This window comes from Panthera tigris, chromosome B2 (assembly GCF_018350195.1).
Source record: "Panthera tigris isolate Pti1 chromosome B2, P.tigris_Pti1_mat1.1, whole genome shotgun sequence".
In the NCBI taxonomy this organism is placed as follows: domain Eukaryota; kingdom Metazoa; phylum Chordata; class Mammalia; order Carnivora; family Felidae; genus Panthera; species Panthera tigris.
This window is the reverse complement of record NC_056664.1, coordinates 49,729,694-49,744,633: the sequence shown is the minus strand read 5'-3', so window position 1 is coordinate 49,744,633 and position 14,940 is coordinate 49,729,694. Positions and strand designations below refer to the sequence as shown.

At 39.6% G+C, this 14,940-nt stretch overlaps 1 protein-coding gene across 4 annotated transcripts in view; it reads right to left on the bottom strand.

The window, feature by feature from the left end:
- The window catches only part of PAQR8 (progestin and adipoQ receptor family member 8), a 117,010-nt gene that overhangs the window by 73,440 nt on the left and 28,630 nt on the right, over positions 1 to 14,940 (bottom strand). For all 4 annotated transcript variants that reach the window (XR_006217681.1, XR_006217682.1, XR_006217683.1 and 1 more), the window contains exon 2: positions 3,400 to 3,572. The gene's annotated coding sequence lies outside the window, so the exon portion shown is untranslated. The remainder of the gene's footprint in view (positions 1 to 3,399; positions 3,573 to 14,940) is intronic.

Genomic DNA, 14,940 nt, shown 5'->3' with positions numbered 1-14,940 from the left:
GAGGGTGTAGAATCAAGGGGAAGTACCATATAAAGTTGGCCAAGGGAGTGTTGATATGGAAGCATTCTCCTGGGCTTTGGCAGTTTACACTGCTAGGATGGCTCTTAGATACTTGGAGAAAGTGATGCCCACACTCAATGAGAAGTAAATGCCAGAACTTCTTTTGCAGACAATGGAAAAAGGAACCAATGTGTCGTAGAAGGAAGCATACTTGAGTGGATTTATTATGTGAGGCTGAAAACTCCACCAGATGACCATTTTCCATGTGAAGGCTCAGAGGAAAGACCAAAGCAGTAAGGAAGGACCTGGTAAGAGGGACATCAGATTCACTGAGAAACTCACTGGTGGCTCTCCCTTATAGTCCAGAACTTGTGGTTAGAGGTGTCATCACAGAACTGGGCTCCTTTATAATAATGGGGATGAGAGTAGTCTGAAATATTAGAGGTAGTGGCAGTGCTTAAACTTTAGAAGCAAAATGCATTCAACTATTGTAGTGAGAGGCAAGGTTGGAGAGGCAGAAAGAGGGGCATGGTCCTTAGAAAGCTACGGAGATGGATAACTGAAAAGAGTATCCTTATGGGCAAGATAGATGGGCAGCCAACAAGAGTATTGTTCAATATATCCAATCAAAATAATTGAGGCTGAGGACAGCAATACCAATAAAAATTCATGATTGCTTGCCCAAATTCCATATCTGAGTCATTTTAAACACCCAGAACTCTTAACTGAACCACAGAACACACTAAGCACTAAACAGAATGGCTCAGCCAGCTGACATCAGCTAGCTTTTGTGTTGGCCTCAGTGTTGGCACAACAAAGTAGCCATGGTGGCAGGAATGGTAGATACATATGGGCTCAACAGTATGGGCTTCCACTCACCAATACTGCTTTAGCTACTGCCACTACCAAATTTCCAAACCTCCAGCAATAGAGACCAATCCTATGTTCCTAATACAGCACCATAACTTAGGGGAGATCAATCAGTCTTTTGGTGTAAAGTTGACTTCTACTGGATTCCTTCAACCCTGGTAATAATTAATTTTGACTGATACTGACAAATATTTTAGCTGTGAGTTTGCCTTTCCTATTTACAGGGCCCTAGACAACATCATTATCCGAGGGCTTACAGAGTGTTTGATCCACAAATAGGGATAAGGTGAGGTGTGGTAGTGGGTATATGATCATGGGATCCCCTGGCCTTATCCCATACTGCACCACACAGATAGAACAATGAAAAGGCTTATTGAGATACAACTGAGAGACTGGCCTAGAGGTGATACCTTACAGAATATACTCTAAATCAACAGCTATTATATAGTGTGGTGTCCCTAATGGTCCGAGTACGTGGGTCTAAGAACTGAGGGGTAGAAGTAGAAGTGTCCCTGCTTACCCACACTCCCAGAGGTCCACGGGGAGAATTTCTGCACTTGTTCCTGCAACTCTGGGCTCTGTGAATTTAGAGATCTTGGCTCCCAGATAAAGGATGTTCCACCAGGGTGCACAGCAAGAATCCTATTCAAGTTCAAGTTTTGTCCGCTGCTTAGTCACCTTGGGTTTCTCATGTGAAGAAATCAGCAGGCATAGAAAGAAGTCACTATCCTAAGGGAGAAGTTGACCCTAAACATCTGGAGGAGATAGGAACATGGAAGAATATATTTGACCTCAGGATATGGGTGACCACTTTGTATTCCCTTGCAGCAGCCTTAGCCTGAGAAGGGCAAGGTGACCAGGAGATCAAGTCCCTAAGGCACAGAATCTGGGCCACTTAGAAAAACCACCTAGTCCAGAAAAACCACTAGCTAAGGGTGAGTGAACTTCATCATGGACAGTAGAAGGTGGAGTTAATGAGTACTAGGTGGGACCTTGAGACCAGTTGCAGTGGAAGAGACCAGTTTTTTCCATTAACCTTCCTCTAAGTTTTCCTCAGGGAAAGATGCCCACTAGGCTCATCCAAAGTCACTCCTGCTTACCAGTACCAAGGCCAGTCCAGCTTCAGCATCTCTCCTGGGATTGCAATGAGCCCAACTTTTTCTCTACCCACTCCTGCTGCCATCACTCTCTCCCAGGTGCTGATCATGAGGGATCAAGAGGTAGAACCCTCTTGCATTCAAATCTCCATCTCAGAATCCATTTTCTGGGGAACTCACCTTGTGGCAGTTTTTAATTATATCACTGCCTGGGGCACCTGTGTGGCTCAGTCAGTTAAGCTTTTCTGACTTTAGCTCAGGTCATGATCTCATGGTTCATGAGTTTGAGCCCTGGTGTCTGGCTCTCCATGGACAGCAGGGAGCCTGTTTTGGATTCTCTATCTCTCCCTCTCTTTCTGGCCTCCCTCCTTGCCCCCCCTCTCTCAAAAATAATAGATAAATAAACATTAAACAAATTATATCAGTCCCTAATACATCTATTTTCTTTTTTTCTATGTTTCTCCCTAGTTGATACATATTTTTGCAGGGTGGGGGCTTGAGTATTATCTTTGTGTGCATTGTACTCTTGTGTTTATTTTTTAACTTCCTACTGTCATAAAGCACTCTTTCCATATATTATTATGTAGTATTTGTAAATCTTATTTTAATGTCAATATAACATTCCCTTCAGTTGATGTAGCATAATTTTTTAAAACCATCCTCTATTGTTGGCCATTTCAGTTTCTTTTTATTATAGAGTACATCTTACATAAAATTAATATCTTCCTTCAGATGACTATCTTTTCAACTGAATTAATTCCTTACATAAATTCTGAGTAGTAGGATGATGGAGTAAAAGAGTGTGAACATCTATCTTTAGGTCTCTTGGTATCTGTTACCAAATTGCTTTCCAAAAACATTAGAGCATTTATACTGCTGCATCAGGAGCATTTCAGCACAATCTTCTGTCATTAGAAATTATTACCACAGAATTTGTTGGTGGCTTAATAAATGTAAAATAGTACTTCATTATTGTATTACCTTGTATCTTTTCTGCAAATTCTGGCTGAGATTTTTATTCTTATTGTTACTATAATTTCCTTTTGTGTGCTAATATTCGTAGGAATACTGACAACATTTTTGTAAATTAGAAGGCACTCTCACCCACCATCACCTAAATAGAAGAGAACTAAACCAGTTTCTGGTGAGTAAAAATCAGTAGAAGTAACATGGTAGTCTACTGTAGAGAGCACTAGACTTGGAGTCAGTGAATGTAACCTCAAGTTCTGGCTGAGTCAATTACTGCTTGTGTTATTTTGAGAATGTTTCAGACCACCAGAAAAATTGAGAGACCTCAGAGTAGGCCAGGACCTATTTCTTTTTTTCTCAAAGATGTTTCAAAATGACAGACACCAAATATAGAACTGATCAGAAGGATTTCAGTCTTTGGCCTATGCTCTCCAGAATTACCCACATTACATCTGCTCTATACCTGGAGGTTGGAGTCTTTGATTCTCCAGGTTGTCCAGGGTACTGGAGCTGACCTGCATGGCTCACTTGGTCTCGGCCGGTTGGTGTTTGGTGATAGAGAGGTTATCAGGCTTCTGAAGCAGACACTTGGTTAGCAGAACAGAGAACTCGATCAAGGAGAGAAGGTGTCCAGACCTAAGAAAAACAAAAAAAAAAACAAAAAAAACATTATTTTATGTTCCATGGTTTAAAAAAATTTAAGAGAAATTGGGCTAGTCGACATTAACAGACACTTTGTAAATGATAGTTATTTTACTTGTTTAGGATTATTGGTTTTTGGTTTTTGGTTATTGGATTATTGGTTTTTCTTTAATTTTTCAACAGACATTTATTGAGGCACTAAGCTAAGTGCCAGGGATATAAAAGTGAATAACACAATCCTTGCCCTCAAGGAAAATCATAATTTCCAATGGAAACAGCCACTGACAAGATTATAACTACAACATATAATTATAAAGAGTGTAGTTACCACAGCTGTAAAAGTATACACAATGGCTTTCTTTTCCTGTTGTGAATTATGTGTTTCAGGATTTTAGTGTTTTAAAATATCCTGTACTTTTGCTTATTAAGTCAAATGAAGAAATTAGAGGCTGAATAATTAGAAAAGAGGAGGCAAAAATGTCATTATCTGAAAGTGATAAAACTGCATATCTGAAAACCCTAAGAATATCAACTAAACAACTACCATAAGCAGTAAGACAATATAGTAAGGTGGTTGCATTCAAAATTAATGTATGGAAATAATTAATCTTCATATATACCAACAATCAGGCAGGAATCTACAGAAAAGACCCCACTTATAAAAAAAATTTTAAGGATAGGGGCGCCTGGGTGACTCAGTCAGTTAAGCATCTGATTTTGGCTCAGGTCATGATCTTACAGTTCGGGAATTTGAGCCCCACATTGGGCTCTGTGCTGGCAGCTCAGAGCCTGGAGCCTGCTTTGGATTGTGTGTCTCCCTCTCTTTCTCTCTACCCCTCCCCCACTCATGCTCTCTCTCTGTCTCAAAAATGAATAAACATTAAAAAAATTTTTTTTAAGGATAAAAGTTAAGGATAAATTAAATAATAATAGATGCATAATAACTATAGAAAGAAAAGTTTAGAACACTGGTGAGGAAAATGAAAGATAATTTGAACAAATAAAAAGTCCAAACATATTCATGGAGAGGATGCTGACTCAATAGTATAAATATGTCTGTTTTCTCTAAATTAATCTATAAATTTAATCCAGTCATCCTCCTCTACCCAAATTTAATTAGCAAGCTGATCTAAAGTTTCTATAGAAATATCAACAAGCAAGAATAACCAGGAAAATTTTGATGTTAATGAGAAGGGACTAGCCCTAGCATACGTTAAAATATATTTTAAAACTATAATTTTTAAAACAGTATACTACTGATGTATGAAAAAATAGATCAATGGAGCAAAATAGAGCAGTCCAGAGATAGACCCAAACACATATGGGTTTTTGTATATAATAAAGTGAGCAAAGAGATGCATTAATTACTACATGGTGTTTGGAAGGCAGTGTTGTGGATGCTGTGGTACACCGTCCATATGCCCGCTTCAGGACCAAGGCACCGATTCTCACAGCTGCTGAAAGTGCTGTTCACTGAGGCTCCTGGCTGAGTCCCTCCCTAGGAACTGAAGTCAGCAGAAGGGGACTGCCTCATCCAAAATTATACTCTTAGGGTCCATAACATCCAAGGACTGGTTGATGCAGGGGTGCAAATGCCTGGACCTTTGCTCAATTTAAGACAATTCTGCAACCATTCCAGGTGCAGAACTCATGGAATTGGCTAAAGATTTGCTGCCACTGCATTTCAATTCAACTTCTCCCTCTTCTCAGTTTTGCTTCCTTCACTCCTTTATAGATATGATTCCTGAGAGGGCTCCCTATCGAACTTCTTGCATTCAAATCTCTGTACCAGAATCTGTGTCTTGGGGAACCCAATCTTCAAAATGACTTTCTTCTTTTGTTAGATGCAAACCCTGAAAATTCAACTAGAATAAATTATAGCTGATTCAAAGCTTCAAATGTAAAATTAAAAAAATTAATTTATAAAGGAAGTAGAAGAAAGTAGAGAAGAATTTTTATACCCTTGATTAGCCTAAATATTAGAGCCCATTTAAAAAAGAGATTTTTCCACATTAAAATAAAATTCTGATAAATGGATAAACAAAATGTGGCATATACATACAATGGAATATTATTCAGCTTTAAAAAGGAAGGAAATTCTGACACGTGCTACAACATGGATGAACCTTGAAGACATTATGCTAAATGAAATAAGCCAGTCACAAAAGGACAAGTACTGTCAGATTCCACTTATATGAGATACCTAGAGTAGTAAAATTCACAGAAACGTAAAGTGGAAATAGTGCTTACCAGGGCCGGGATTGGGGCACAGAGGGAGGAAAAGGGAGCTGTTATTTAATGGGTACAGAGTTTCTATTTTGGATTTCTGTTCTGGAAATGGATAATGTTGATGGTTGTACAACATGGTGACTGTACTTAAGGCGACCGAATTGTACATTTAAAAATGGTTAAAATATATTTTATGTCATATATATTTTACCACAAAAATAAATAAACAAATAAATGAACACATAAATAAATTCTGTTTGACAAAACAACCAAAGTGAAAAGAAAGAAAATATTTGCAACTTCTACCAAAACAAAGGGTTAAGTGTCCCATGAAGCAATAAGGAAAAGACTGAAAAATGCGGAAAATGATAGAAACAGAGAATTCACAAAAGAAACAAAATTGGCTTTTAGGTACATAAGAATATGCTCAACTTCACTCATCAAAAGAGAAATGCAATTCAAATCATGTTGAGATCTACCTTAGACCTGTTAGGTTAGCTTAGATTACAAAACAATATTTTTTAATTGTTTTTTAAAAAAAACAGTTGGGATTCCAAACGCTAATGAGTGTATGAGGAAATATGCATACATTGTCACCACATTGAAGAAACATTTCACAATACCTATCCAAATTATAAGAACATATACCTTTGACTCAAATTCTACTCTGAGGAATTTATTCTATAGACATACTGTACTTACGACTTATACAAGTTTACAAGATTATCCACTTACAGTGCTTTTTGTAATAATAAAAGTTTGAAAACAATCTGAAAGACCATCAATAGAAAATTTGTTAAAACCTTTTTAAAAAGGAAAGCAATCGAATGAAGAAATATGTGTCAGGGGATTTGTGAAGGGTTCCACCTTCTCCAGGTGAGTAACTGAGTCTCTAAGAAGTTTCAGACAATATTTGGGTAAATAAGTGAAGCTAGTAATCTGAACTATGATTGATGTGATCACTCACTGGCTTGGGGACTATGAATATTTTCTGCTTTCCAAATGAGCCAATGGCTAAGGATCGTGTCCGAAAGAAATATAGGAACTTGACAGTTAGGACTAGGAAAAAAACAAAAAGACAGGCCTATTAAGTCTGAAAAGAGTTCCAGTGATCCACACAAAGACTTGCACACAAATGTTTACAGCAGTATTATTCATAATAGCCCCAAATTGGAAACTACCTAAATGCTCATAAAAGTTTGTGAGTGGACAAACCGTGGTATATCCATACAATGAAAAGATACTCAGCATTAAAAAGGATCAAATTACAGAGGGATCTGAAAGACCTGATGCTTAGTGACAGTACCCAGACACAGGTAACCACATAGTATATGATTCCTTTTACATGAAACATCCATAAAAAACCAAGCTATAGAGACAGAAATTAGATTTGTGGTACCCCAGGGTGGAAGGCAGGGCATTAACAGCAAAGGTGCATGACGGATCTTCCTCGGGTGATGAAAATGTTCCTAAGTGGACTTATGTTGATGGTTGCACTATTTGATAAATTTACTTTAAAAATCACCAGATTTGGGGGGCACCTGGGTGGCTCAGTCAGTTAAGCATCTGACTTAAGCTCAGGTCATGATCTCACGGTCTGTGAGTTCGAGCCCCGCATCGGGCTCTATGCTGACAGCTGATAGCCTGGAGCCTGCTTCAGATTCTGTGTCTCCCTCTCTCTCTCTCTGCCTCTCCCCAACGCATGCTCTCTCTAAAAACTAAAACTTGAAAAAAAATTTTTAAAAAATCACCAGATTTTGTTCTTGACATGTAAAGAGCCTCAGTAAAATTATTTTGAAAAAGTTCTGGTGGATGATGGTGTCCACTCAGAGGGCTTGCATACCTCTAGAGTGAGAAGGCTCAGTTGAGTCCTTTTCCTTACTCTTTTATCTCACGGTTTGCTTTTTTCCAGCTGAATCAGCCTGAACAAGGACTGGTAGATCCCTAGAAAGGGTCAGGGAAGAGGGTGGGCCTTCTCTGGAGTGTTGGAGACTCTCCTGCTCCCAATGGAGAAAATAGGAATGGACAGGGTTAGTGCAGAATCGCCTGAGCCTGGGTTGACAAGGAAGCCTTCCTTGAGAAGGAAGACCCTTTCTCAGCCAGGACTCAGGGCTGGAGCAAAGCAAACAGGGACTGAGGACCCAGAGTGGAAATACAGACCCAAGCTGAGGCTAGAGGGGAGCACTCTGCCAGATAAGCAAGGAAATGGATTCCCAATATGGCTTGGGGTTGGTGAAGTTTCCAGCTGGGATGGCTCTTCCTTTGGTGGCCAGGGATAGCTTGGGTCCCGAGACTGTGGAGGTAATGCTTCACTAGGCAGCTCTATTAATGATATATGCCACTCATAAGACACAAATTCAGAGTGGGTGGGGCAGAAAATGCACACAGACCTCTTTAGTTTGATAATTTCATTATTCTGTGGCTGATTCTGTGAGGTTCCAATAAGAGAGAGGCTCACCAGTGGCCATTCTCGAAATACACTCCCAGGGCACTGCCATGGAACTAACTGGCAAGTAAGAGATGTGAGGGGAAATGGAGGATGATGAGAGACATTAAGAAAAATACTAAGAAGGAAAGCAAGGCCAGAATCCCACAGTGTGGCATGGTGGCTGGGAACACTGGCTTTCCCATCACAGGCTGGATTCTGGACCAGGCTGCCTCTCACTATTATGTGTTTGTCTTGAAGGGGTTGCACAAAGTTTCAGATCTTCAGTTTCCTCACTTGTGAAATGGAGACATGGCAGTGCCTTCCTCACAGAATTCTTACAGGGATAAAAGGATATAGAGCATCTAAATGCTTGGCACAATCCCAGGCACGTAGTGTCTGCTCATTAAGAGCCAGAAAGTTGTATTGTTATTACTATTCTCTCGTCTTAAAAGCACTGAGTGCGGATGTAACATACAGCATAGTGACTATAGTCAATCCTATACTGCATATTTGAATGTTGCTAAGAAAGTAGATGTTAAAAGTTCTCATCACAAGAAAAAAAATGTGTGATCGTGTGTGGTGATGGGTGTTAACTAGACTTATTGTGGTGATTGTTTCACAATGTCTACAAATACCAAATCATTATGTTGTATACCTGAAACTAATATAATGTTATACATGTCAATTATACCTCAATTTCTAAAAAAATCAGTGTGATGAAGAGGCCCATATAGTGAGAACCCGACGCCCCTTGCCTATAGCCAGCATCCATTTGCCACCCAAATGAGAAGGCCACCTTGAGAACAGATCTTACAGCCCAACTCAGGCCTTCCAATGTCAACAGCTCTAGCCAATAGCTTGACAGCAACCCCATTAGAAACTTGAAACCAGAACCATCCAGCTAAGCTTCTTCTGAGATCCCCACCCACAGAAACATCGAGATAACAAATATTTGGTTTTTAAGCAAAAAAAAAAAAAAAAAAAAATGAGATCACGCAATAGGGGAACATCAGTGGGGCATCTCTTTTACAAGCAGCAAGTAACAGTTAAAGCACACTTCCTGGTGGGGCTGACATTCCTGGTGGATATACTAAAGAGCACGTCTATTTCTCACCCTGTCTCTCCAACGCTGAAATCAGCCAAAGTGAAGGCATCTTGCTGACTTTCAACAACCGTCTGCAGAGGGGACAAAGGTGCTTTCTGCTCTGGTCAGAGGAAGAATTCATGAGCTGTTTTGTATTGCAAACTCCTTAATCAGACCGACAGGACTGGCTCCTCGCCTTGTGCCTGAACTCTTGCCAATAATCCATTTTAACCCCCCTTAAGTTCTCAATAGCAGCTTCAATGACTGTGAGAGTGTGGGGGGCCAACTTTTTGAGCCTTAAATATGCACAAATAAATCATGTGACTGTTTAATATTGGGCATGTTGATCTGATTTGTAATCCAACAGATAGAATATATGCATTATTTACAATGTCCTGTGAACTCAATTTGGTAAGATTTATGAGATAGTGAATGTTTTCTTGCTTGACTTAAGTTAGGAACAGTGGTCATCATCTGTATCATGTAAACTTAATTTAGGGGCGCCTGGTGGCTCGGTTGAGCATCCGACTTCGGCTCAGGTCATCATCTTGTGGTCTGTGAGTTTGAGTCCCGCGTCGGGCCCTGTGCTGACAGCTCAGAGCCTGGAGCCTGCTTCGGATTCTGTGGCTCCCTCTCTATCTGCCCTCCCCCGCTTATGCTCTGTCTCTCTCTCTCTTCAAAAATAAATAAACAGTAAAAAAAAATTAAACCTTAAAGCCACAATATTGCATTTTTATAGCTAAATATGCCTTTACCCTTCAAAAGCATGCCAAGGTCACCAAACTGTGCCCTTGCTCAGCCAGGACATTTCATTTCCTGTAGCTGGTTTCACTTGGAAGGCAACCAAATCTGAATTTCATCAGGGATGTCAGTTCTGCAATGTGGCCTCCAAGTCTAGTTTTCACACCCTAGAAGATTCTATAACCTTCCCAATACTTTAAAAATAAATCCATTCAGGGGTGTCTGGGTGGCTCAGTTGGTTGAGCATTTGACTCTTGATTTCGACTCAGGTCATGATCTCATAGTTCGTGAGTTCAAGCCCCACGTTGGGCTCTGTGCTGATCGGGGCTCAGCCTGCTTGGGATTCTCTGTCTCCCTTTCTCTCTGCCTCTCTCCTGCTCACTCTCACTCTCTCTCTCTCGGTGTCTCTCTTTCTCTCAAAATAAATAAATAAAACATAAAAAAAATAAAAATAAATCCATTCAGAGGAGGGGTGTAGGGAGATGGGCAGAGTGGGTGAAGGGGAGTGGGAGATACAGGCTTCCAGTTATGGAAATAAAAGGCACAGCATAGGGATATAGTCAATGATACTGTAACAGCAATGTATGGTGATAGATGGTAGCTACACTTGTGGCAAGCATAGCATAGCAGGTAGAGATGCTGAATCACTATGTTGTACACCTGAAATTAATGCAATATTGTGTCTCAACTATATTCAAATAAAAAAATTAAAATTAAAAAAATAAAGAAATATATGTGTTTTGTATTTAAACTAACCAGAATTGGTTTCTCTTGCTTACTATAGAGAGCCCTGACTGACATACACTTCTCATATTTCAGTTTTCTGACGTAAAATTTGAGGAGTGTTAATTACACCTTATTAACCGTAACTTGGATTTAAATGTTAAATAGGTAATCTATCTCTCTTGCAAATAATTACCAGGAAAATTATTTCACATTTAAAAATGAAGTTAGACTACTTGCTTCTTTCTCCATTATTCTACCTCCTTTCAAAGAAACTTGCATATATTAAAATGAGAAAAAAAAAGTCCTTGAGTGAGTTGGAAAGTCATTGTTTTTTAAAACAGCTGTAACATCTCTTGGTAATAAAAATATTATAATACTTTGAACACCATGGATATTAAAATTTTACTTAAAGAGATACTATTTTTGAAAATGTATAAAAATCTTTGATCCTCCAGGAAGAAAGATGATATAAAATATAAGATATTCTCATTAAAGATGTTACAATAGGCATATAAAGGACTTAGACACATGTCCTCACCCAGCTAGAAGAGATGGCAGGAAATGGAGTCTTTGTTCCAAGGGACATGTGACCAGCTGATCACTGATGGGTATACAATATGGATGAAGGGGAGAATGCCCATGGTCTCTACTACAAGGGTTTCTTCCACGTCAAAAAATATAGACATTTTTATTTTTAACAACGCATAGACATTTAAGAGACGTAAGAGATTTCCCATTCTCTTTTAACTCAAGATCTTTTTCATACCAGTCCTATGTTTATGTTTTATACAGAGTAAACATTTTTCTTGCCTCATCAGAGTGCTATTTCAAAGAGAAACTTACAAGGAACTAGATAAGATGAGGCTATATATGGAGATGCCCAGTCACAGTGGCCAGAGGTAAATCCAGGGGCAGTCAGAGCCTCTATAATTCGTGATTAGTGTTCAATAGGCAGACAATGCTCTATTAGGGAGCATGAAGCAAATGACATTGGTATCTGGGCAAGATACACAAAATATAGTCCTGATACTCTTCCTCTGTGTCCCTATTCTCCATTTATGCATGGAGATTGAATAACTGTTTCTTGATTTAGAGGGAAAAAAATGTAAACTCATGCTCTAATTATCCCAGATACTCAATGATAAAAAATAGAACAAAATACACTCATGATTCAAACTGAAGTTTTGAAGAAAATGTATGCTTGTGTTTCCACAGCTTTATTTTTATTCCAATTAAAGACTATTTAGTGTATTCATGCCAGATTATCTGTTTTCTCATCTATGGTTCAAACCTTGACTACTTAGGATTTAATAAGATGTAGCGATGGATATAAAAGAATGAAAATTAGGAGCCTGGCTTTCTAAGAGCCTTTAGAATCTCAACCCTGGATAACTGTAAGGGTCTTCTGGATCTTCCTAAATCCTGCCTCTGTTCTTTGCCTAGTTTACCATCTACCCTGCAGTTCATCACCACTTGCATCTTGTCTCATCACTACTGTCAGTGGCTCCCCATCACTCTCAGAACAGCTTTCAAGGCCCTCCCCAGTATGGTCTGAACCTGCTGTCTACTTTGGTCTCCCACCATTGTCAAGTGGGAATCAGGCAGTCAGGCTAGCGTTTCCAACTGTTCTGAGACCAGCAGACCTATCTTTACAACCAGGCTCCTCCCCATGCTACTCTCCCAACTCAGTGCTCAGTCCTCTTCTCCATGTAATCAAATCCTGTCTATCTGTCCTCTCTCTACTCAGCTGCTCCATTATAGGTCCATATCTTTTTTTTTTTTTTTTTTGAGAGCAGTTTTAGGTTCACAGCACACCTGAGCAGAAAGTACAGGAATTTCTCATATACCCTCTATCCTCACATATGCATAGCTGCTCTCATTATCAACATCTCCAACCAGAGTAGTCCCTTTGTGGCAACTGGTGAACCTATCTTGACACATCATAATCACCCAAAGTACACAGTTTACATTAGGGTTCACCCTTGGTGTTGTACATTCCATGGGTTGTACAAATGTATAATGACATGTATTCACCATTGCAGTATTATACAGAGTATAGTGATTTCCTTTTAATTCTAGGCATTTTCACATTGCTATTTACCTGCTTTAGGAGTGTGTGCTCTTCCTCTCTCATGTATTAAGGAAATACTTAATGAACACTATTGTCTGCCAAACAACGGTGATTGACACTGGATACATAGCTGTGAACAAAACAGACCTGGTTTTGCTGCCTTCTTAGAGCTTATAAATGAATGAGGTAAGATAGACAGTAAGTAAGTAAGTGAATAAACATGATAGTGATTTCAAGTGATAAGTGCTGCAAAGGCAAAACAAAACCAAAAATAATTAGAAAATTATGAATAACAGAGGGGTCTAAGTTAGATGGGGTAGGGAGTGGCGGCAGAGTGTGGTCAGGGAAGGTCTCCAAGGAAGTGACATTTAAACAGATACTGAAGGATGGGCTAGAAGAAGGGTGGCAGGAAGGATCAGCATCTACAAAAGTCCTGAGGCAGGAAAGAAGGAGCTGTGTGAATTTGAGGAACTGAAAGAAGCCAGGGGAGGCAAAGGAAAATTGGGAAAGATGAAGTCCCTTCTTGCCATCTAGACTTTGAACTCCTTAAGACCAGGGACCCCATTTTGTCTTTTATATATTACCTTTCACTCCCACCCTGAATACCAAGCATGGTATTTAACACATAGTAGATGACACCAATATGTTGAAGGATTTGACTACTTTACCAATTTACATTCTTACTGAGGTATCAAGAGTAACATAGGGAGTTAGAATAAGTATGAAATCATGCATAATCAAGCAAAGCTGTTTTCAGACTCGGGTAGGTTCCAGGCACTCTCATACTCAGAGACTCTACTGCACCCACTTCATTCTAAACATGTTCAAGTGAACATGTTTACATCAGACATTATTTATATGTTATCACCTAAGAGTAGAGTTGAGTTGCCAGTTAATTGTTTTTCATGATGTTAAATTTGTGGACATTTAAAGATATACATATTAATTTTGATTATGCAAGGTTTTTTTTTTAAGTCGGTTTTTTTCTAGATCTCAAACTTTTTTTTAGACCCTAAAAAGAACTGTAGGTCCTGAGCATTTTGCCTAAGAGGTACAACCTATAATCAAGGGCTGAACTGGGTAGAATAAACAACAAATGCATAGGGATCTGAGAAGGGAAAGATGTGGGAAAGAAGATATCACCAGATCAAGAAGGCTCACACACTGTATCTGGTAACCTCCTGATTTGCCTGGCCAATACCTGCAGCTCCTAGGAAACAAGAAGTAAGGGGGCACTGTTAGTCAGGGTCTAACTTGGACTCCAAAGCAGACACTAGGGTCAACTGAAGGCACTATCAGTCTCAGTAAGAAGTAACCATGTCTTTTTTAAATTTTGGAGTACTCAAGGACAGATATAGTCAGATATGAAGGCAAGCATCAAACCATTCAGGTGAAAAACATAGGTCTGATTACCTGGCCTGAGACACTGAACAGAAAGGTGTCTTGGGGCGCCTGGGTGGCTCAGTTGGTTAAGCTTTTGACTTTGGCTCAGATCATGATCTCATGGTTTGTGGGTCTGAGCCCCAAATCGGTCTCTGTGTTGACAGCTCAGAGCCTGGAGCCTGCTTTGGATTCTATGTCTCCCTCTCTCTCTTCACACCCCACCCCCCCCCCCCCCAGCTTGTGTGCACTCTCTCTTTCTCCCTCAAAAAGAAATAAACAAAAAAATTTACAAAAAAAAAAAAAAAAAAGAAAAAGAAAGATGTCACCAGAAAGTAAGAAAACTGTTGAAAACCCAACACTGAGATACAATGAACAATGGGGGAGGCAGGAAGCTGAGAGCTGGAGAGACTGTGTAGGTTGAAACGCAAGCTCATTGAGGTCAGATTTGGAAAAGACCAACTGGGGAAAGGAAGGCATAGATACAAAGACAGTGTCTCTGTTCAGACTGCCGGAACATAACACCATTGACTGGGTGGCTTACACAAGACATTTATTTCTCACACTTCTGGAGGCTGAAGTTAAAAATTTTTGTTTTGATTTTAATGTTTATTTATTTTTGAGAGAGAGAGAGAGAGAGAGAGCACAAGCAAGGAAGGGGCAGAGAGAGAGGGAGACACAGAACCTGAAACAGGCTCCAGGC